Genomic DNA, 25,753 nt, shown 5'->3' on the forward strand with positions numbered 1-25,753 from the left:
TCTTCAGCTGCTTCATCAATAACCTACTCTCCATCAAAAGGAGTGGCTGACCATTACACAGTGTTCGACGATAATGAAGTCATCCATGCCAGCCTACAGCAGGAATATCTAGTCTTCTCGTACGATGAAAAATCATTTGGAATGAGATACATAGAAACATAGAAAATAGGTGCAGGAGTAGGCCATTTGGCCCTTCGAGCCTGCACCACCATTCAATAAGATCATGGCTGATCATTCACCTCAGTACCCCTTTCCTGCTTTCTCTCCATATCCCTTGATCCCTTTAGCCGTAAGGGCCATATCTAACTCCTCCTTGAATATATCCAATGAACTGGCATCAACAACTCTCTGTGGTAGGGAATTCCACAGGTTAACAACTCTCTGAGTGAAGAAGTTTCTCCTCATCTCAGTCCTAAATGGATTAACCTTTATCCTTAGACTATGTCCCCTGGTTCTGAACTTCCCCAACATCGGGAACATTCTTCCTGCATCTAACCAGTCCAGTCCCGGCAGAATTTTATATGTTTCTATGAGATCCCCTCTCATCCTTCTAATCTCCAGTGAATGCAGGTCCAGTCAATCCAGTCTCTCCTCATATGTCAGTCCTGCCATCCCGGGAATCAGTCTGGTGAACCTTCGCTGCACTCCCTCAATAGCAAGAACGTCCTTTCTCAGATTGGGAGACCAAAACTGAACACAATATTCCAGGTGAGGCCTCACTAAGGCCCTGTACAACTGTAGTAAGACCTCCCTGCTCCTATACTCAAATCCCCTAGCTATGAAGGCCAACATACCATTTGCCTTCTTCACCACCTACTGAACCTGCATGCCAACTTTCAATGACTGATGTACCATGACACCCAGGTCTCGCTGCACCTCCCCTTTTCCTAATCTGCCGCCTTTCAGATAATATTCTGCCTTCGTGTTTTTGCCACCAAAGTGGATAACCTCACATTTATCCACATTTTACTGCATCTGCCACGCGTTTGCCCTTCCACCTAACCTGTCCAAGTCACCCTGCAGCCTTTTAGCATCCTCCTCACAGCTCACACTGTCACTCATCTGCAAACTTGGAGATATTACACTCAATTCCCTCATCCAAATCATTAATGTATATTGTAAAGAGCTGGGGTCCCAACACTGAGCCCTGCGGTACCCCACTAGTCACTGCCTGCCATTCTGAAAACGACCCGTTTATCCTGACTCTCTGCTTCCTGTCTGCCAACCAGTTCTCTATCCACGTCAGTACATTACTCCCAATACCATGTGCTTTAATTTTGCACACCAATCTCTTGTGTGGGACTTTGTCAAAAAGCTTTTGAAAGTCTAAATACACCATATCTCCCTTGTCCACTCTACTAGTTACATCCTCAAAAAATTCTAGAAGATTTGTCAAGCAGGATTTCCCTTTCATAAATCCATGCTGACTTGGGCCGATCCCGTTACTGCTTTCCAAATGTGCTGCTATTTCATCTTTAATAATTGATTCCAACATTTTCCTCACTACTGATGTCAGGCTAACCGGTCTATAATCTGTTTTCTCTCTCTCTCCTTTCTTAAAAAGTTGTGTTACATTAGCTACCCTCCAGTCCATAGGAACTGATCCAGAGTCGATAGACTGTTGGAAAATGATCACCAATACATCCACTATTTCTAGGGCCACTTCCTTTAGTACTCTGGGATACAGACTATCAGGTCCCGGGGATTTATCGGCCTTCAACCCCATCAATTTCCCGAACACCATTTCCCACCTAATAAGGATATCCTTCAGTTCCTCCTTCTCACTAGACCCTCGGTCCCCTAGTATTTCCGGAAGGTTATTTGTGTCTTCCTTCGTGAAGACAGAACCAAAGTACTTGTTTAACTGGTCCGCCATTTCATTGTTCCCCATTATAAATTCACCTGATTCTGACTGCAAGGAACCTACATTTGTTTTTACTAATCTTTTTCTTTTCATATATCTATAGAAGCTTTTGCAGTCAGTTTCCCAGCAAGCTTCCTCTCATACTCTATTTTCCCCCTCCTATTTAAATCCTTTGTCCTCCTCTGCTGTATTACAAAATTCTCCCAGTCCTCAGGTTTGCTGCTTTTTCTGGCTAATTTATATGTCTCTTCCTTGGATTTAACACTATCCTTAATTTCCTTTGATAGAGTTTGAATTGCATGACTTACATACAGATGTAGTAGTATGCATATAGTATCCTTTTTCTTTTTCTTTGTTCCTAACAACTCCTCCATCATTTTCCTTACATTTTACTTGCATCCAGAGATGTGCCTTTATGGGGGCACATAATGTGTCCGGTATTAGCTCCATCCCTCAATTTGCTCCATTTAGGAGAGCCGGTCCATTATGAGCTGAACACGTGCAAATGTTGGTCCGGCAGCATCTCCACGCTGCCTCCCCTATGGATGGGGTGGCTATTCAATGGGGGCCTCGCCAGGCTCCTCTTCATTGTGGTAACACTTCAGCCACATAAGTGACAGGTAACAATTATCTCTAGCGAGAGAAAGCCCAGTCATGTTCCCCTTGAGTTTCAACGGTACCACCATTGCTGAGTTCCCCCCAACCCACACCATCAACATCTTGGGGATTCTCATTGACCAAAAACTAAAATCAACCAGCCATCTCAACATGGTGGCTTCAAGAGCAGGGCAGAGGGTGGGTATTCTGCAGTGAATGTAGGTATTAATTATTTCTTTGCCTTTGGAAAAAAAAACTGTACATTAGTAATAATGGAATGATTCCAACATAGAATGGTTCAACTTCTGCACTTCTTGTGGGCAAATATAGAGCAGTTATCTATGGCAGTGAAACCAACTACCTTGGGAGGGAGAGGGGAGAGAGGGGGGCGGGGTGTGGGGGCTGGGGGGGGGGCGGTGGGGGAATGAACTAGCTTGTGGGATATAACAGATGGAATGGCATCCTCTTAGTACTGCCTGATCTAAAGGGAACTAAAAAGAAGGGGAGATTTTTAACATGGGGAGCGGGTGAGATTGGGTGCATGTGGGGGGGGTTAAATGGGCAAAAAATGGGCATGTGTTAGGAAGCCGGCTCCAACACATTGACTGCTGGGTTTTATTGAGGCAGGAGTGGGGCCTATTGGAGACCATAAAGGAAATGTGTGTGTGGAGGCGGAAGATGCGGGTAGGATTCGTAATGAATACTTTGCACCTGTTTTCACAAAAGAGAGGGGTGATGCAGACTTTGCAATGAGGGAGGAGGAGTGTGAAATATTGGACGAGATAAATATAGTGAGAGAGAAAGTATTAAGGGGCTTAGCAGCTTTGAAAGTGGATAAATACCCAGGCCCGATGAAATGTATCGCCGGCTGTTAAGAGAAGCAAAAGAGGAAATAGCAGAGCTCTGACCATCATTTTCCAATCATCTATGGCTACAGGTGCAGTGCCAGAGGACTGGAGGACTGCTAATATGGTACCTTTGGTTAAGAAGGGAGCAAGGGATAGACCGAGTAATTTACAGACCAGTCAGCCTAACTTCGGTGGTGGGAAAATTATTGGAAAAAATCCTGAGGGACAGGATAAATCTTCATTTGGAAAGACATGGATTAATCAAGGACAGTTGACACGGATTTGTCATGGGAAGGTCGTGTCTGACTAACTTGATTGAATTTTTCGAGGAGGTAACCAGGAGGGTCGATGAGGGCAGTGCGTATGATGTAGTGTATATGGATTTTAGCAAAACTTTTGATAAGGTCCCACATGGCAGACTGGTCATGAAAGTAATAGCCCATGGGATCCAGGACAAAGTGGCAAGTTGGATCCGAAATTGGCTCGGAGGCAGGAAGCAAAGGGTAATGGTTGATGGGTGTTTTTGTGAATGGAAGGCTGTATCCAGTGTGGTTCTGCAGGGCTCAGTGCTGGGTCCCTTGCTTTTTGTGGTATACATCATTGACTTGGACTTGAATGTTGGGGGTACGATTAAGAAGTTTGCAGATGACACTAAAATAGGCTGTGTGGTTGATAATGAAGAAGAAAGCTACGGATTGTAGGAAGATATCAATGTACTGGTCAGGTGGGCAGAACAGTGGCAAATGGTATTCAATCCGGATAAGTGTGAGGTAATGTATTTTGGGAGGTCAAACATGGCAAGGGAATACACATTAAATGGTACGACACTGAAAAGTGTAGATAAACAAAGGAGTGCAGGTCCACAGATCCCTGAAGGTAGCAGGCCAGGTAGATAAGGTGGTTAAGAAGGCATATGGATTACTTTATAAATCGAGGCATAGAATACAAGAGCAAGGAGGTTATGCTTGAACTGTATAAAACATTGGTTAGGTTGCAGCTGGAGTATTGTGTGCAGTTTTGGTCACCACATTACAGGAAAGGCGATTGCACTGGAAAGGGTGCAAAGTTGCCTGGACTGGAGAATTTTGGCTATGAGGAAAGATTGGAGATGCTGAGTCTGTTTTCTTCGAAACAGAAGAGGCTGAGGGGAGACCTGATTGAGGTGTATAAAATTATGAAGGTCCTGGATAGAGTAGATAGGAAGGACCTGCATCCTTTGGCAGAGAGATCAATAACCAGAGGGCATAGATTTAAAGAAATTGGGGGGAGGTTTAGAGGAGATATGAGGGGAAATTTCTTCATCCAGAGGGTGTTAGAGGCAAAAACCTTAACCACATTTAAAAGATACTTGGATGTGCACTTAAAGTGCCGTAACCTTAGGCTACGGACCAAGAGCTGGAAAGTGGGATTCGGCTGGATAGCTCTTGGTCGGCCGGCGCGGACACGCTGGGCCGAAATGGCCTCCTTCCATGCTGTAAATTTCTATGATTCTATGCTTATAAGGACACGGGGTGGTCAGCCAAGTCGCTTCACGGAGGCAGGTAGGAATTTTAAATATGTTAATGAGTCTGGAAGCCTCGATTTAACGTGCTTTGCAGGTTTTACTGTGGCCAGCCTTTCTCAGGACATGGGACACCCAGCAGTTGCAGTGAGACAAGGACAGCCTCGAGGAGCACTCCTTTTAGACCAGGTGGAGCAGGAGTGCTTCACCCCTGCCTCCTAAGCTCCCCCACTGTTATATATTAATGCTTGGGGGTCATGCAGGCACTCTCGGACTGGAATAAAATGGATCAGATTGCACCTGAGTGAATTTACAGTAACCAGTCTCTTGAGTCATTACAATTGGCGACGAGGTAATTTAAGAACCTTCGCATGCACAATGGGCATGGTTGGAATCCTGGAGAGATTCGTGGAGGGCGAGGATTAGGCGGATTTTGTTGACCGCCTGGATCAGTATTTTGTGGCCAACGGCATGGAGGCAGAGGCCTAGGCAGTTAAGCGCAGGGCAGTTCTCCTTACCGTTTGTGGTCCGAAAATTTAAGGCCTCATGAAGAATCTTTTCTCGCCTGTACGTCCGGCAGAAAAAGGGTACGAGGAATTGTGTACGTTGGTGGGTAACCATCTGAAGCCACAAGAGAGGATCCATCATATCACGCTACCGTTTCTACATGCATGTTCATGCTGAGGGCCAGGTCATGTCGGGATTTGTCGCCGACCTGCGACATCTTGCTGAGCCGTGTAAGTTCAGGAACATGCTGGAAGACATACTGCATGATGCAATCCTCAGGAAGCTGTTGGCTGCAGAGATGCTGGATTTGAAAAAGGCCATCGCAACTACCCAGGCATGCATGACGATGGATGATAATTTGAGGCAGATATCATCGATGAGTCGGAGTTCCACGGCAAGTACGGTAAACAAGATGGCATCGTTTTCGGGCAGAGCTGCTTCCTTAAACCTGCCGCTGCTCAGAGCCTGCCAACTGGTTCGAACCAGATTTCACCCTGTTGGCGTTGTGGCCGTAATCATCGGCAGTGTCGGTTTAGACAATTCTCTTGCAATGAATGTGTCCACAATGGAGCAAGCGTGGTGCGGCTCCCCACGTGGTTGATGAGGACCAGTTCAGTGATGGCCCGGATACGCAACCCGAGGAGGAAGTGAATGGACTGTATTAATTCCTGAGCAAGAGCCAGCCGATAATCATTAATGTGAAGCTGAATGGGGTGCTTGTATCAATGGAGCTGGACACGGGTGCGAGCCAGTCAATAATGAGCCAAAGGACATTCGACAAGCTGTGGGACACTAAGGTTACGAAACCGAAGCTGAGTCCAGTCAATGCCAGGTTGCGTACTTACACTAAGGAACTCATACCGGTGCTTGGCAGTGCAGCAATTGAGGGGTCATATGATGGTGTGGTTCACGAGCTACCATTATGGATCATCCCAGGTAATGGTCCAATGCTGTTCAGCAGGAATTGGCTCGAGAAAATCAAGCTGAACTGGAATGATGTCAAGATGTGTCCTCGCTGGATGATACTTCATGTGCTCAAGTAATTGAAAAAGTTTCCTTCTTTGTTTGAACCGGGCATTGGTCATTTTACGGGAGCCAAGGTGCAGATTCACCTGAACTCCAATACAAGGCCTGTCTATCACAAAGCTCGTACATGATGAGGGAGTAGGTTGAAATTGAGCTTGACAGACTCCAGCGTGAAGGGATCATATCACCGGTCGAGTTTAACGAGTGGGCTAGTCCCATTGTACCTGTGTTGAAGAGTGATGGCACTGTCAGGATTTGTGAAGACTGCAAGGTTATGATTAAATGATTTTCAAAACAGGATAAGTATCCGTTACCGAGGGCTGATGACCTGTTCGCCATGCTAGCTGGTGGAAAGTCGTTCACGAAACTGGATCTGACATCGGCCTATATGACCCAGGAGCTTGTCGACACTTCGAAGAAACTCACCTGCGTTAACACCCATAAAGGACTGTTAGTCTACAACAGGTGTCCTTTTGGGATTCGTTTGGCTGCAGCCATATTTCAGAGGAATATGGAGAGTTTATTGAAGTCCGTTCCTAGAACTGTCGTGTTTCAAGATAACATTCTGGTCACAGATCATGACACTGCTGAACATCTGAACAATTTTGAACAAGTCCTACAGCATCTGGACAAAGTGGAACTCAGGCTGAAATGCTCAAAGTGTGTATTCATGGCACATGAAGTCGAATTCCTTGGGAGGAAGATTGCTGCTGATGGTATCAGGCCCACTGATTTGAAACCCGAGGCCATCAAAAATGCACACAGGCCTCAGAATGTGATGGAGCTGCGTTCGTTCCTTGGGCTACTCAACTACTTTGATCATTTCTTATCCAGATTGAGCACAGTACTAGAGCCATTGCATGTGTTACTAAGAAAAGGCGACAACTGGGTCTGGGGTGTATCTCAAGATAGAGCCTTTGAGAAAGCCAAGAATCTGCTATGTTCAAACAAGTTGCTTGTTCATTTTGATCCATGTAAGTGTCTTGTATTGGCCTGTGATGCTTCATCATATGGGGTTGGCTGCGTACTCCAACAAGCAAATGAATCGGGCAAGCTACAACCGGTTGCGTATGCTTCGAGAAGTCTGTCTAAAGTGGAAAGAGCTTACAGTACAGTAGAGAAAGAAGCTTTGGCCTGTGTGTATGGGGTAAAAGAAATGCACCAGTATCTGTTTGGTCTTCGTTTGAACTAGAAACGGATCACAAGCCACTCATTTCATAGTTTGTGGAAAATTAAAGGTATTAATACCAATGCATCGTCCCGCATTCAAAGGTGGGCGCTGACATTGTCTGCCTAGGATTACATCATCTGTCATAGACCTGGTACTGAGAATTGTGCCGATGCACTGAGTCGTCTGCCCTTACCCACAACTGAGATGGAGACGCCTCAACCTGCAGATCTACTGTTAGTAATGGATGCTTTTGAGAGTGAAGGAACCCCTGTCACTGCTCAACAAGTTAGGATCTGAACCAGCCATGACCCTATTTTATCGGTTGTGAAATGGTGTGTACCTAGTGGTGATTGGTCTGCCATACCTATGGAGATGTGTGAGGAGACCAAACCTTACAACTGTTGCAAGGATGAGCTGTCCATTCAGTCAGACTGTTTACTGTGGGGTAATCGTGTAATCATGCCTAAGAAAGGTCGAGAAAAATTTGTACATGAACTTCATAGAACTCATCCTGGTATTGTCATGATGAAATCCATTGCTAGGGCTCATGTATGGTGGCCTGGAATTGACTCTGATCTGGAATCATACGTGCATCAGTGCAATACTTGCATGCAGCTAAGTAAAGTACCAGAGGAATCTCCGCTGAGTTTTTGGTCGTGGCCATCCAAACCATGGTCGAGGATCCACATTGATTTTGCGGGCCCGTTCCTAGGAAAGATGTTTTTTGTCGTAGTAGATGCATATTCTAAGTGGATAGAGTGTGTTATTATGTCATCCAGCACGTCTACAGCTACCATTGAGAGCCTTCGTATCATGTTTGCTACTCATGGTTTGCCTGACATTGTTGTGAGCGACAACGGATCTTGCTTCACAAGTCTTGAGTTCCAGGAGTTCATGAAACTCAATGGCATCAGACATGTGAGATCAGTTCCATTCAAGCCTGCTTCTAATGGTCAAGCAGAGAGTGCCATTCAAACGATCAAGCAAAGTATGAAACATGTAACTCAGATGGAGTCCTGGGCACTACTGCAGAGACAGTTGTCATGTATATTGCTCAGTTACAGGTCAAGACCTCATACACTTACTGGGATTCCTCTTGCTGAACTACTGATGAAGAGAATTCTCAAGACCAGGCTTTCTCTTGTTCATCCTGATTTGAATGATCGTGTTGAAAACAGACGTCAAAGTCAGCAATGGTGTCATGATCGTGTTGCTGTGCCACATGACATCTCGGTCAACGATCCGGTTTATGTACTGAACTATGGTCAAGGTCCAAAGTGGATTGCCGGCACTGTTACAGCCAAGGAGGATAACAGAGTGTTTATTGTCGTGCTCAAGAATGGGCAAACATGCAGGAAACACCTTGACCAGGTTAAACTGCGGCACACGGATGAACTGGAACTGAGTGAGGAAGATGCAGTCAGTGACCAACCAACCATTGTTCACTCATCAGAGGACTCTGCTGTCATTACTGACTCTGAACCTTCAGTCTCTGATGTGGTCATGACCACTCCCATCACCCACAATCAGACTCCCTTATACACACACCCCACCTCCCCCAGGATCGGACCCCCTAGCCAGGACCCCTTGGGGTCAGGAATCTGACCCCCCTCCCCCCACCGGATCGGTGATCAGACCTATCTGGTCTTCTGCTCTCCTCCGGAGCATTCCCCGTCCAACTGGAAGCCAAGCTTGTCAATGAGGCTGACTTCTGTGCAGATCACCTGTCAGTGACATAAAATGCACTGGAATTAAATCTCCAGAGTGTGCTGGGAAAACCGGCCTTTGGGCTACCGGGCCCCCCTTCAACCCCCAATGTCTCACTAACAATGGTTGGGGATTGGATTTCAGTAGTCCCCAAGACTCCATCTGGGAAATTAAACTGGGTCCCCATGATGTGGAGATATTTGAAGTGCTTCAGGGTTGTTCAATCTCACAGAATGAATAACATGTTTTACCAACTAATAGTGACTTCCAAGTATCAGCCCAGTTTGGGGATTTTAATTCATGAAAGATATATCACTTAGTCACTGTCATATTATCATGAATACAGGAACCATATTTAAGGAACTTTAAGAATAGTGTGATCTACATTCTTGCGCTGCTTTAAGTTCCTCTGTAATTCATCCTTATTTTGTGATGATTTCCCGTTTTTGTGCTTTTTTTTGTTCTGATCATTTTTGTATAAAACGAAGAGTCAGTTTATAGTAGGCCTTGTTTTTTGATAATGGTCCGCACGATTAACAATGCAAAGAATGCATTCCCTTCCTCGGACTCTGCAGATGCTGCGGTTTACAGTTTAATGCACTGATCACAAGGTCTCCATTTGTTGGCTTCTGGCTGACTGGTCTCCCTTTTAGTGGTTATATGTGGATGAGTCACTTTCTGGTTATTTTTTCTATATAGGCCGTGCTTTAAAATTCAGACAGGATGCCCACTACACTAGCACCTCTTCATTCTATACAGTGCCCTTAAAACTCCATGGTTTCTTTTGGTTGCTCCACTAGGTTTTGTGAACAATTATTTGATTTATTAATGAGTTATTTTTACTGTAATCCCCGTATTGGACTGTTCAGTCACCAAGGAACTCACTTTTAGAGTGGAAGCAAGTCTTTCTCGATTTCAAGGGACTGCCTCTGATGATGACACTGTTGCCCAAAATGCAGTAACAGCTTGGGGGGGGGGGGGGGGAGTTGGTTAGTAACTGTGGTAAATCCATTGCTATATGATTTATCTTGCAAGGAGCCAGAGTGAATCTTTCCTCAGGCGATTAACTGTATTGGGAGAGTCTGTTATGGATTGGATTGTACATGCCTGGGAAAGAACTGGCTTGATGGGCTGAATTTCCTTTTCTTGTCCCATGTGGTCTTTACTGTGGTCTTCTGCTGTAATTATCTCAGTGTCCTCTACTCCAGCACAAAATGGTCTCAAACATTCATAGTAATTGTTACTAAGTAAAATTTAACATTCAAATTTTTACATCAGTCTCATTTTTACAAATTGCAAATGAACACCTTTTTTTCTGAGTTGGATTATACATTTCAGATAATACTTTTCGAGACCAGTAGTAGTATTTTGGAATGAATCTAGATTTTAAACCCAGCATGCCTGAAATAGACTCACTTGAATTAGTTTGTGCTAGAGAAATTACGTGAAATGGAATCAACACCTTTCTACCTGCCTGTAAAGAGGACAAGCAGCTATTACTGCATTTTGGGCAACAGTGTCATCATCAGAGGCAGTCCCTCAAAATCGAGGAAGACTTGCTTCCACTCTAAAAGTGAGTTCCTAGGGACTGAATAGTCCAATATGGGACAGGTGGGACAGACAATCGTTGAAGGAAAGGGTGGGTGGGGAGCCTGGTTTTCCGCATGCTCCTTCTTTCTGCCTGTGCTTGCTTTCTGCATGCTCTCAGCGACGAGACTCGAAGTGCTCAGCGCCCTCCCTGATGCTCGTCCTCCACTTAGGGCGGTCTTTGGTCAGGGACTCCCAGGTGTCGGTGGGGACGTTGCCTTTTAACAAGGAGGCTTTGAGGGTGTCCTTGAAACATTTCCTCTGCCCACCTGGGGCTCGTTTGCCATATAGGAGTTCCGAGTAGAGTGCTTGCTTTGGGAGTCTTGTGTCAGGCATGCGAACAATGTGGCCCGCCCAACGGAGCTGGTCGAGTGTGGTCAGTACTTCGATGCTGGGGATGTTGGCCTGATCAAGAACACTGACATTGGTGCGTCTGTCCTCCCAGGGGATTTTCAAGATCTTGCGGAGACAATCTGGCATCAAACTCATGGTCTACAGGGCTGTAGTGATACCCGTCCTCGTGTATGGCTCAGACACGTGGACCATATACAGTAGACATCTCAAATCGCTGGAGAAATACCACAAATGATGTCTCCGCAACAGTGTGTACCGAGCCAAGCAGATATTGCAGAAGCTTCATACCTTCAGTTGGTGGACCTATGGATATAACCGAGTATGATGCGGGATCATGTGTCCATGTTGCGGTTAGGAGGATGGTAACTCAGTCATTTTACATTCAGTTGTGCTGCTTACCTTGTCACTTGTGAGGAGTACAGGGTGTGTGCTGTCCACTAGTGATGGAAAAAAAGAAAAGGCATTTATATAGTGACTTTCACAACTTCAGGATATCCCAAAATGTTTTACACCCAATGAATTACTTTTGAAGTGTATTCGCTGTTGTAATGTAGGAAACGCAGCAGCCAATTTATGCACAGCAAGGTTCAATAAACAGCAATGCTATAATGCCCAAATCATCTGTTTTACTGGTGCTGGTTGAGGGATAAATATTGGCCAGGACACTGGGGAAAACTCCCCTGCTCTTCTTCAAAATAATCCCATGGGATCCATCTGAGAAGGTAGACTGGACCTTGGTTTAACATCTCCCCTGAAAGACGGCGCCTTTGACAGTGCAGCACACCCTCAGTACTAATAACTCAAACCCACACCTTACTGACTAATGAGGGACACCTCTCCTGGGGAGGGGAAGGAGAGATGCACAGGTTTAGGTTGAGTTGATTCCAGGATATAGAAACATAGAAACAGGAGTAGGCCATTCGGCCCTTCTAGCCTGCACCGCCATTCAATGAGTTCATGGCTGAACATGCAACTTCAGTACCCCATTCCTGCGTCCTCGCCATACCCCTTGATCCCCCTAGTTGTAAGGACTACATCTAACTCCTTTTTGAATATATTTAGTGAATTGGCCTCAACAACTTTCTGTGGTAGAGAATTCCACAGGTTCACAACTCTCTGGGTGAAGAAGTTTCTCCTCATCTCGGTCCTAAATGGCTTACCCCTTATCCTTATACTGTGACCCCTGGTTCTGGACTTCCCCAACATTGGGAACATTCTTCCTGCAGCTAACCTGTCTAAACCCGTCAGAATTTTAAACGTTTCTATGAGATCCCCTCTCATTCTTCTGAACTCCAGTGAATACAAGCCCAGTTGATCCAGTCTTTCTTGATATGTCAGTCCCGCCATCCCGGGAATCAGTCTGGTGAACCTTCGCTGCACTCCCTCAATAGCAAGAATGTCCTTCCTCAAGTTAGGAGACCAAAACTGTACACAATACTCCAGGTGTAGCCTCACCAAGGCCCTGTACAACTGTAGTAACACCTCCCTGCCCCTGTACTCATATCCCCTCGCTATGAAGGCCAACATGCCATTTTCTTTCTTAACCGCCTGCTGTACCTGCATGCCAACCTTCAATGACTGATGTACCATGACACCCAGGTCTCGTTGCACCTCTCCTTTTCCTAATCTGTCACCATTCAGATAATAGTCTGTCTCTCTGTTTTTACCACCAAAGTGGATAATCTCACATTTATCCACATTATACTTCATCTGCCATGCATTTGCCCACTCACCTAACCTATCCAAGTCGCTCTGCAGCCTCATAGCATCCTCCTCGCAGCTCACACTGCCACCCAACTTAGTGTTGTCCGCAAATTTGGAGATATTACGTTTAATCCCCTCGTCTAAATCATTAATGTACAATGTAAACAGCTGGGGCCCCAGCACAGAACCTTGCGGTACCCCACTAGTCACTGCCTGCCATTCTGAAAACTACCCATTTATTCCTACTCTTTGCTTCCTGTCTGCCAACCAGTTTTCAATCCACGTCAGTACACTACCCCCAATCCCATGTGCTTTAACTTTGCACATTAATCTCTTGTGTGGGACCTTGTCGAAAGCCTTCTGAAAGTCCAAATACAACTGGTTCTCCCTTGTCCACTCTACTGGAAACATCCTCAAAAAGTTCCAGAAGATTTGTCAAGCATGATTTCCCTTTCACAAATCCATGCTGACTTGGACCTATCATGTCACCTCTTTCCAAATGCGCTGCTATGACATCCTTAATAATCGATTCCATCATTTTACCCACTACCGATGTCAGGCTGACCGGTCTATAATTCCCTGTTTTCTCTCTCCCTCCTTTTTTAAAAAGTGGGGTTACATTGGCTACCCTCCACTCCATAGGAACTGATCCAGAGTCTATGGACTGTTGGAAAATGACTGTCAATGCATCCGCTATTTCCAAGGCCACCTCCTTAAGTACTCTGGGATGCAGTCCATCAGGCCCTGGGGATTTATCGGCCTTCAATCCCATCAATCTCCCCAACACAATTTCCCGACTAATAATGATTTCCCTCAGTTCCTCCTTCTTACTCGACCTTCTGACCCCTTTTATATCCGGAAGGTTGTTTGTGTCCTCCTTAGTGAATACCGAACCAAAGTACTTGTTCAATTGGTCTGCCATTTCTTTGTTCCCCATTATGACTTCCCCTGATTCTGACTGCAGGGGACCTACGTTTGCCTTTACTAACCTTTTTCTCTTTACATACCTATAGATAGTCCGCCTTAATGTTCCCTGCAAGCTTTCTCTCGTACTCTATATTCCCTGCCCTAATCAAACCCTTTGTCCTCCTCTGCTGAGTTCTAAATTTCTCCCAGTCTCCGGGTTCGCTGCTATTTCTGGCCAATTTGTATGCCACTTCCTTGGCTTTAATACCATCCCTGATTTCCCTTGATAGCCACGGTTGAGCCACCTTCCCTTTTTTATTTTTACGCCAGACAGGGATGTACAATTGTTGTAGTTCATCCATGCGGTCTCTAAATGTCTGCCATTGCCCATCCACAGATAACCCCTTAAGTATCATTTGCCAATCTATCTTAGCCAATTCATGCCTCATACCTTCAAAGTTACCCTTCTTTAAGTTCTGGACCATGGTCTCTGAATTAACTGTTTCATTCTCCATCCTAATGCAGAATTCCACCATATTATGGTCACTCTTCCCCAAGGGGCCTTGCACAACGAGATTGCTAATTAATCCTTCTCATTACACAACACCCAGTCTAAGATGGCCTCCCCCCTAGTTGGTTCCTCGACATATTGGTCGAGAAAACCATCCCTGATGCACTCCAGGAAATCCTCCTCCACCTTTTTGCTTCCAGTTTGGTTAGCCCAATCTATATGCATATTAAAGTCACCCATGATAACTGCTGCACCTTTATTGCATGCACCCCTAATTTCCTGTTTGTTGCCCTCCCCAACATCACTACTACTGTTTGGAGGTCTGTACACAACTCCCACTAACGTTTTTTGCCCTTTGGTGTTCTGCAGCTCTACCCATTAACATTCCACATCATCCAAGCTAATGTCCTTCCTAACTATTGCATTAATCTCCTCCTTAACCAGCAATGCTACCCCATCTCCTTTTCCTTTTATTCTATCCTTCCTGAATGTTGAATACCCCTGGATGTTGAGTTCCCAGCCCTGATCATCCTCGAGCCACATCTCTCTAATCCCAATCACATCATATCTGTTAATATCTATTTGCACAGTTAAATTATCCACCTTATTACGGATACTCCTTACATTAAGACACAAAGCCTTCAGGCTTGTTTTTTTAACACCCTTTGTCCTTTTAGAATTATGATGTAGTGTGGTCCTTTTTGTTCTTTGCCTTTGTTTACTCGGCCTTCCACTATTGCCTTTTACCTTTCTACCATCTGTTTCTGACTCCATATTACTTCGCCCTGTCTCGTTGCATAGGTTCCCATCCCCCTGCCATATTAGTTTAAACATTCCCGAACTGCATTAGCAAATGTTACCCTAGGACATCAGTTCCAGTCCTGCCTGGCACGCCTGGTGATGCAAGTTTGGAACCTTGGCAACCCTCTGTGGGGAAACTCAGTTACTCAGTACCTGAAGCAGACAAGTTGGCAAGCACTCAGGGCTGCCTGTTGGCGACCAGCCAGCCTGTCTCACGAATGAGACCTGTCACTGGGAGCTGGGTATCTTTCCATTCAATTCAGTACACAGTTGCAAGACAATGCCCTAAATGGTTGGGTGGGCCAACCTGGAATAAGAAAATGTTTACCAGTACTCTGTGCTGATAGGCTGCGTGGTTTTATCTGGTTAAACTACAACAGTATTCCTGTACACACTCGCAGGTCTCTGAACTTTGGGCCTTGCCAATTTACCTCTAAGCCATGTGGATTTAGGTAGCTTGGGGTGTATCTGTATGGGGAGGGAGTGTGCACTCCACATTGGGAAAGCAACAACTCTACCTGTGTGGAAGTTTAGTTCGGAGACTCCTAAACGTCCCATAAACCTCAGGCTCCCAGCCGACCAAAAAACAGAAACCAGCTCCAGCACAGGGATTTATGCTGCATTTACCTAACAGTCTGGCGTCTCTGATGGCAATGCTGAAAGTTAAGCAAGGGATCGCTGCTGTCTTCGATAGCAGTAGTTGTCTTCGATAGCAGTAAGACCCGCCTAAAGAGGTGGTTTCCACTGCTTCGATCCAGAAATATTTGTGTCCAAGGTGGCAACAAAGCACTGCAGTTGAAGGGAGAGGCTGCTGTGTTTTCTGGCTGGTGGACTGAGTGGCTCAGCTTACCCTTGCGGTTCAACATTGGGGCTTTATCCTTATTGGTTTGCACTTTGCTTCCCCAGCCGCTGGAGAAAAGAAATCCCAACTTTAAAACAGGTGTGTGCTTTGTGTTTGCACTGCTGATTCTGTTGTTCCAATGCCATGGGATCAGAGCATAACATAAACAGGGCGGATCCTATCGCTTCAGGCTATGTTACAGAATCACATCACAAGCTTATAGCATTAAAGTGAACATGTATCTATTTGTGTCCAAGCAATTAGTTTGTTCAAATGTTTTGTCGAGGTGCTTTGATTGGTGATTTTACAATTGCTCAGACTGTGCGGAGTTAGGTTTAATAATAGGGAGAGATTGAGGCTCAGTATATCAAATGGCTGCTACTGGTTAAGTAAGGGATGATAACACATTTTCCTGGAGCACATATTGAACAACACTGTAATTAGAATGTTCTAAATTGCCAGTTAACATGGGATTTTAAAATATAAATACTGTGCATACTGTGTAGCAGTTGAGTTAACGTGAATAATGTTGACTCGTCTCCTGTCTGCCTTTAAGTCGCTTTTAATCATGTTAACAAAGCAGCGCTGTGAGGTGGGTCACGCTCATCAACCCCACACACTGCCTTTCTGACATCAGCTTTGCTATTGTGAAGACGTGACAAGTGGAATCCCAGACACTTCCACAGAGTGATGGAAAGCTAGGAAAAAAGATTTTCTTGTGGATCACTGATTTCAGCTCACGATAAAGGGGCTAATATTAGTAATGGAAACATGGGGAACTGGTTCTTTGACATTACTCTCCAATGACCCAAACTAAATGTCAAATATAAGAACAGCTACAGAGCAGCAATGAAAGAGATTTCCACTTCTCCAGTTTGTAAGAATAAAAGTGTGTAATGATGATAAAATTGATTCTGTATATAAATGCTAAGAATGTAGATTATAAGGAAAGGCTGCAGTGTTGAAAGAAACAAAATGGATAACTCCCCAAGTTTATGTCTCCTCTGGCTGGGCGGAGCTCAAGGAACAAAAAAACATGGATTTGAAACTCACCAAACTGGAAAAGATTAACCAAGGAATGGCACCAGCCCTTCAGACAGACACTTGTATGAGGAGAAGCCAATCAGGAACGGCCCTGGAACCAAGACCCAATCCTGAAGCTTTCTGAGAAACAATGGCCTTAATGAGTATAATAAATCAAGCCAAAGATTGCTGGGTCTCTTCTCCTTAGCACAAGGCAAAACAGGAACCTCCCTCCACAGCAGAAGCAAGGACAAACACCATGTGCTTGTGCTTTGCCCGAGGGAAGTAAAGTATATCTTTTTATAAATCATTATTGTAGCATCATTGTTTCTGTTGTAACTAAGTAGATCTGCAGGATAGCTGATGACTGCTGATAGATGTGCATGTGTTTGTGTTGAATAAATTATTCCAAATTGTTAAAAGAATCAGTCTTGCTGTCAATTTAATGCCAGAGATTTAGAAATCTTACAAGTTGCTCAGCAGGTTTAATGAGTAGATAAGCCACAATTAACCTCAGCACTCTGTGTAAGGGATGGGGAAGTTGAGCCAGGTTCTCGCTCTTGATTGCTCTGGAGTGATATCTGTTGGAAGTGTATATCTGTAGATGGGCTAGGCCAAGATTGGATTTGACATTGATGCCCCCACGGTTGAATATCTTGTTCGAAGCTCTGCACTATTTCCCCACAATGGCAAAGCCATACTGGAGTATGATTCGAAAAGGACTGGGTATCTCCCAATATCTCCCCAAAATGCCCATTCTCCATTTCTGAGTCTAGATGATGAGTGCTCACAGGCTCTAAAATCATGAAAGACACCACAACTAAACCTGATCCTACTGTCATCCAACAGCCACATGCAGGGTTCACTGGAGAGGGAACCCTGGCTGATCTTTTTTCCCCCCAGTGACACTGAGACCTATTGTAACATCCAACTACTGTCTCTTCATAACAGCCAGCTGCCCCAACTATTATCAGCTAACCCACAGAGGATGGGTGGTGGGCAGGATTCTCTTCTTCGGAATGGAATTCTTTTGGGGTGGGACTTCCAAACCGTATCCACCCAAAGCCCAACCCATTTTTCTGGGTCGGAGCTCATTGCATACGCATGGTGCAATCCCAGTGGGAATCCTGCTGTCGAGGGAGCCCACCAATGCAACCCAGAAAACTCCAGCGGTGCCACAGAGTGGACACAGCTGCAGCACTGGCATCTTAAAGGAGCAGAAGCACTTCAAAGATTTGAACAAACGTTTCTATGGAAGGCCTCGGCACAGACGGACACCCTCACCGGGCTAAGTATTTGGGGCCGACTGGAGGAAGAACAAGCCCGCCACAAGGTCCTTTCCCTATGTTGGGGGAACTGGGGGCTTTTATTGCTGCTTTCTAGGGCCCATCTCAACCTTCTCTATGTTGGCTTGGCTAGCATTGGTAAGTGGAGTGGATGGGTAAGAAATCCACTGGGGGACCTGGGCCTTCCTCTCCCAACCGCACTCCACCCCGAGCCATTTGCACGTGGCAAGTGGGGAATGAGTGACCGATGGCAGTCCGGCATTGAGTGCAGCAGGGAAATCCTGGGTGGGCTGATGAGGCAGCAGTAGGCCTCACTGCTCGAATTTTCCAACCTTCTCCACGAGGATCGTACGCTGATTCTCGGCGGAATATTGGAGGAGAATTTTGCTCTCCCCTTCACCCCCGCCCCTGGAGTTAAACCAGGCTCCTGCTGGTCTGTATGGTTAAGTACCACTCCAGGCAACGTATTTATTACAAAGCCATCAGGGAACCTAAAGTGTTTTTCAAAAACATTTATGAGGCAAACAGATAATCCCCTGAAGTGCTGTGCAAAGCAATATGTGGCTGTTGACAGACTTTTTATTGTGGTGTGAAATACAACACAATCTGATAGAAAATAACTAATTCAAAAAAAAACAAGGGTTGCTTTTCAAATTCACTGACTAGTTGCCATTAATAATGATATTATATGTATTTTATCCAACAGACAGAGCTTCATCCTTCCATACATCCTTGGTCTTGACTGAGGTCCAGGATTTGGTCAGCATGGAGGCCTTAAACCTCAAAGAAGAGGAATATTTGTGCCAGAATGTCTCTGCTGATGAACTGAACAGCTCAAGAAGATTAGACAACTTGTTAATGTATAAAACAACAGCTGTTTATGTAAAAGAACATCTCAGAGGTTGTATGAAGACAGAGAGAAATGGATGAGCATAGATGGAAGGATTAAGAAGTGGGCAGAAGGGCAGGGGGTGAACTGAAGGCATGGCTGAAGATAGAGGCATTTAGGAAGGTATTGAAGAAAAGGTGAGTTAATAAGGTTAAGTGGCGTTGTGAGTGAGTTCTAATGAGCTGGAGTGTAATAGATGAAAGATCAGCCTGGGGTAGTGGAGCAGCGTGGTAGGGCATGAGCAGTTGGAGGAGCAGGGATTGCGGGTTGGGATACATTTGGAAAAAAAGAGATTTTAAAATGGGATGAGGACCAAGATCCTGAAAGTGATTGTCTATCTTTTTCAGCCGTGGCTCAGGTGGTAACACCCTCGCCTCTGAGTCAGAAGGTCGTGGGTTCAAAGAATTGAGCACAAAATTTAGATTGACACTCCGTGCAGTATTGAGGAGCACTGCAATGTTAGTTTTCAGATGAGACGTTAAACTGAGGTCCCATCTGTTCTCTCAGGTGAACATAAATGATCACATAGCGTTATTCCAAGAAGAAGAAGAAGGACTTAGATTTATATAGGGTAGTAACTACCCTATTTGTACTGCACTTTTATTGACAGACATGTGTCAATCCAGCCCCGCCCCCCATGCCCGTACTGCAATTTTTTTGACAGCTATACGACAAGCCCCACCCTCTGTCAAGTTCCGCCCCCGGCCCCCCTCCTCTACTGGCCCCAAATCATTCCCTCCACGTGGTGCCGAGAAGCAGGACCTGAGGCCCAAAACTTCTTGAGGCCCCGACTCTCTTCCACCACTTGTGCCAAGAGCGGCGGCCGAGAGGACTGGTGGGCGGCCGAGAGCGGCGGCCATGGTGCTGAGAGGGCCCATGGGTGGCCGAGAGAGGCTGGGCAGCGAGCAGAGAAGCGGCGGGGGGCTGAGAGAGACAGGGGGAGAGAGAGAGACTTGGGGGAGAGTGAGCGAGGCTGGGGGGTGGGGGGGGGGGCGTGTGGAGAGAGAAAGGCTTGGGGGAGAGAGAAAGACTGCGGGGAGAGTGAGAGAGGCTGGGGTGGGGGCGGGGGAAGAGACAGCGGGAGTGAGAGAGTGACTTGGGGGAGAGTGAGAGAGGCTGGGGGAGTGTGGAGAGAGTGAGGCTTGGGGGGAGAGAGAAAGACTGGGGGGGAGAGTGAGAGAGGCTGGGGTGGGGGGGTAGAGACTGGGGGAGAGAGAGAGAGACAGGGGAGAAAGAGAGAGATGGGGGGCGAGAGAGAGAGAGAGAGAGACTGGGGAGAGAGAGAGAACGGGGGAGAGAGAGAGAGATGGGGGCGAGAAGGAGAGAGAGAGAACGGGGGAGAGAGAGGCTGGGGGAGAGAGACACTGGCGCGGGGGCAGTTAGAGACATGGGTGGGGGGGATCGGAGGAGAGAGAGGGAACTCAGGGAAGAGATCACGTTCTTCCAATCCCCTACAAGGGACATCGTTGGAGTGCATGATATCCAGAAGTCACGACACTGTCACTATTCACTTCATACCCAATAAAACTGTTAACCATCCATATACAATGCCCATCTATGGTGGAGTGGGGGGGGAGACGGGAGAGATGTACTTGGACTGGGGACTGGGGTAAGGCACTTTGGCTGGCCCTTGTTGTCTTCTGGGGAGCCCTGTCCTCTGTCACTTCAGGAAGTCAAAGTGGATTGAGTTACAATTTGCAAAGTCAGTGAGACCTTGGAGTGGGTGGCCCCAGTTACACATTCCTGTGAAACTTCAGGGTGTGGTTTATCCTCCAAAGTGACCAATCATAGACAAAGGGTGGAGCATGGTGGCCATTTTTACACTATAAATAAGCACGTTCTTTATATAGTGCCTTGCACAACCACCAGACGTTTCAAAGCGCTTTACAACCAATGAAGTACTTTTGGAATGTAGTCACTGTTGTAATGTAGGAAATGCGGCAGCCAATTCACCCACAAGCAAACTCCCACACAACAATGTGATAATGATCAGTTAATTGGATAAATACTTGAAGGAGACAAATTTGCAGGCATATGGGGCAAGAGTGGGGGAGGGGGACTAAGTGGATTACACTTCGAAAGAACCGGCGCAGACGTGATGGGATGAATGACCTCCTTCTGTGCTGTACTATTCGAGGATTCTATGATATACTGGGGGACAGGAAGTAGGTGGATCTTGGTTAGGACAGGAGTGATGGTGCAAAAAGATCATGACCCCGACGAAATAAACTTAGAGGACCTGGAGCATGTCACAACAGTTAGCAATTTCATGCCATAAACAGGTCACATGATATACTGCAGAACTGGAGAAAACTGGGTAAGTCTGGTTTAGAAAAGGGAAAGCATGTGGTGCTCAGGTTTCATCATATTCTATTACCAATGTTCTTTGTGTCTGAAGCTTATCCTACTTCTGAGTATAATAGATGAATTTGTTCACTTGTAATCACGTATGTGTTCAATAAATCTCTATGGTTAATTTAGCTCCAGTATCAGAGCCTTTCTTAGGACTGTAGTGGAAGTCCTACATGGTACAAGTCCAACAATCAGGAACAGCATTTGATCTTTCTCCTGGGCACTCTGCAGTCCACTATGGATCACTGATTTTAGTAACGTCAGACTTTACTATATCCTGCATTACAGTGTGTCTGTTGGTAGCCTGTCCTTGCCGCAGAGCACTGCCCCCCAGTCATCAAGTTCCATGGCACGGCCCTGGACAATGTGGACCATTTCCCATACCTCAGGAGCCTCTTCGCAACAAGAGCAGACATTGCCGACAAGATTCAACACCGCCTCCAGTACGCCAGTGCTGCCTGAGGAAAAGAGTGTTTGAAGACTAGGCCCTCAAATCTGCCGCCAAGGTCATGGTCTACAGGGCTGTAGTAATACCTGCCCCCCTGTATGGATCAGAGACATGGACCATGTACAGTAAACACCTCAAGTCGCTGGAGAAATACCACCAACGATGTCTCTGCAAGATCCTACAAATCCCCTGGGAGGACAGACACATCAACATTAGCGTCCTTGACCAGGCCAACATCTCCAGCATTGAAGCACTGACCACACTTGATCAGCTCCGCTGGGCAGGCCGCATAGTTTGTATGCCAGACACGAGACTCCCAAAGCAAGCGCTCTACTCGGAACTCCTTTATGGCAAACGAGCCAAAGGTGGACAGAGGAAAATTTACAAGGACACCCTCAAAGCCTCCCTGATAAAGTGCAACATCCCCACTGACACCTGGGAGTCCTTGGCCAAAGACCCCCTTAAGTGGAGGAAGTGCATCCGGGAGGGCGCTGAGCACCTCGAGTCTCGTCGCCGAGACGAGTGCTGTTGGGGAGGAGTTAAGCTAATATTGCAGGGGGATGGGAACCTATACAGGGAGACAGAGGGAGACAAAAATGAGGCAAAAGCAAAAGACAGAAAGGAGATGAGGAAAAGTGGAGGGCAGAGAAACCCAAGGCAAAGAACAAAAAGGGCCACTGTACAGCAAAATTCTAGAAGGACAAAGGGTGTTAAAAAAGCAAGCCTGAAGGCTTTGTGTCTTAATGCAAGGAGTATCCGCAATAAGGTGGATGAATTAACTGTGCAAATAGATGTTAACAAATATGATGTGATTGGGATTACGGAGACGTGGCTCCAGGATGATCAGGGCTGGGAACTCAACATCCATGGGTATTCAACATTCAGGAAGGATAGAATAAAAGGAAAAGGAGGTGGGGTAGCATTGCTGGTTAAAGAGGTGATTAATGCAATAGTTAGGAAAGACATTAGCTTGGATGATGTGGAATCTATATGGGTAGAGCTGCAGAACACTAAAGGGCAAAAATCGTTAGTGGGAGTTGTGTACAGACCTCCAAACAGTAGTAGTGATGTTGGGGAGGGCATCAAACAGGAAATTAGGAGTGCATGCAATAAAGGTGCAGCAGTTATAATGGGTGACTTTAATATGCACATAGATTGGGCTAGCCAAACTGGAAGCAATACGGTGGAGGAGGATTTCCTGGAATGCATAAGGGATGGTTTTCTAGACCAATATGTCGAGGAACCAACTAGGGGGGAGGCCATCTTAGACTGGGTGTTGTGTAATGAGAGAGGATTAATTAGCAATCTCATTGTGCGAGGCCCCTTGGGGAAGAGTGACCATAATATGGTGGAATTCTGCATTAGGATGGAGAATGAAACAGTTAATTCAGAGACCATGGTCCAGAACTTAAAGAAGGGTAACTTTGAAGGTATGAGGCATGAATTGGCTAAGATAGATTGGCTAATGATACTTAAGGGTTTGACTGTGGATGGGCAATGGCAGACATTTAGAGACCGCATGGATGAATTACAACAATTGTACATTCCTGCCTGGCGTAAAAATAAAAAAGGGAAGGTGGCTCAACCGTGGCTATCTAGGGAAATCAGCGATAGTATTAAAGCCAAGGAAATGGCATACAAATTGGCCAGAAATAGCAGCGAACCTGGGGACTGGGAGAAATTTAGAACTCAGCAGAGGAGTACAAAGGGTTTGATTAGGGCAGGGAAAATGGAGTACGAGAAGAAGCTTTCAGGGAACATTAAGGCGGATTGCAAAAGTTTCTATAGGTATGTAAAGAGAAAAAGGTTAGTAAAGACAAACGTAGGTCCCCTGCAGTCAGAATCAGGTGAAGTCATAACGGGGAACAAAGAAATGGCAGACCAATTGAACAAGTACTTTGGTTCAGTATTCACTAAGGAGGACACAAACAACCTTCCGGATATAAAAGTGGTCAGAGGGTCTATTAAGGAGGAGGAACTGAGGGAAATCTTTATTAGTCGGGAAATTGTGTTGGGGAAATTGATGGGATTGAAGGCCGATAAATCCCCAGGGCCTGATGGACTGCATCCCAGAGTACTTAAGGAGGTGGCCTTGGAAATAGCGGATGCATTGACAGTCATTTTCCAACGTTCCATTGACTCTGGATCAGTTCCTATCGAGTGGAGGGTAGCCAATGTAACCCCACTTTTTAAAAAAGGAGGGAGAGAGAAAGCAGGGAATTATAGACCGGTCAGCCTGACCTCAGTAGTGGGTAAAATGATGGAATCAATTATTAAGGATGTCATAGCAGCGCATTTGGAAAATGGTGACATGATAGGTCCAAGTCAGCATGGATTTGTGAAAGGGAGATCATGCTTGACAAATCTTCTGGAATTTTTTGAGGATGTTTCCAATAAAGTGGACAAAGGAGTACCAGTTGATGTGGTATATTTGGACTTTCAGAAGGCTTTCGACAAGGTCCCACACAGGAGATTAATGTGCAAAGTTAAAGCACATGGGATTGGGGGTAGTGTGCTGACGTGGATTGAGAACTGGTTGTCAGACAGGAAGCAAAGAGTAGGAGTAAATGGGTACTTTTCGGAATGGCAGGCAGTGACTAGTGGGGTACCGCAGGGTTCTGTGCTGGGGCCCCAGCTGTTTACATTGTACATTAATGATTTAGACGAGGGGATTAAATGTAGTATCTCCAAATTTGCGGATGACACTAAGTTGGGTGGCAGTGTGAGCTGCGAGAAGGATGCTATGAGGCTACAGAGTGACTTGGATAGGTTAGGTGAGTGGGCAAATGCGTGGCAGATGAAGTATAATGTGGATAAATGTGAGGTTATCCACTTTGGTGGTAAAAACAGAGAGACAGACTATTATCTGAATGGTGACAGATTAGGAAAAGGGAAGGTGCAACGAGACCTGGGTGTCATGGTACATCAGTCATTGAAGGTTGGCATGCAGGTACAGCAGGCGGTTAAGAAAGCAAATGGCATGTTGGCCTTCATAGCGAGGGGATTTGAGTACAGGGGCAGGGAGGTGTTGCTACAGTTGTACAGGGCCTTGGTGAGGCCACACCTGGAGTATTGTGTACAGTTTTGGTCTCCTAACTTGAGGAAGGACATTCTTGCTATTGAGGGAGTGCAGCGAAGATTCACCAGACTGATTCCCGGGATGGTGGGACTGACCTATCAAGAAAGATTGGATCAACTGGGCTTGTATTCACTGGAGTTCAGAAGAGTGAGAGGGGACCTCATAGAAACGTTTAAAATTCTGACGGGTTTGGACAGGTTGGATGTAGGAAGAATGTTCCCAATGTTGGGGAAGTCCAGAACCAGGGGTCACAGTCTAAGGATAAGGGGTAAGCCATTTAGGACCGAGATAAGGAGAAACTTCTTCACCCAGAGAGTGGTGAACCTGTGGAATTCTCTACCACAGAAAGTAGTTGAGGCCAATTCACTAAATATATTCAAAAGGGAGTTAGATGAAGTCCTTACTACTCGGGGGATCAAGGGGTATGGCGTGAAAGGAGGAAGTGGGTACTGAAGTTTCATGTTCAGCCATGAACTCATTGAATGGCGGTGCAGGCTAGAAGGGCTGAATGGCCTGCTCCTGCACCTATTTTCTATGTTTCTATGTTTCTATGAGAGCATGCAGAAATCAAGCGCAGATAGCGGTAAGAGTGTGTGGCAAACCAGTCCCACCCTCCCTTTCCCTCAACGACTATCTGTCCCACCTGCGACAGGTACTGTGGTTCTCGTATTGGACTGTTCAGCCACCTAAGAACTCATTTTTAGAGTGGAAGCAAGTCTTCCTCGATTCTGAGGGACTGCCTATGATGATG

Source organism: Pristiophorus japonicus, chromosome 8, assembly GCF_044704955.1.
Source record: "Pristiophorus japonicus isolate sPriJap1 chromosome 8, sPriJap1.hap1, whole genome shotgun sequence".
In the NCBI taxonomy this organism is placed as follows: Eukaryota; Metazoa; Chordata; class Chondrichthyes; family Pristiophoridae; genus Pristiophorus; species Pristiophorus japonicus.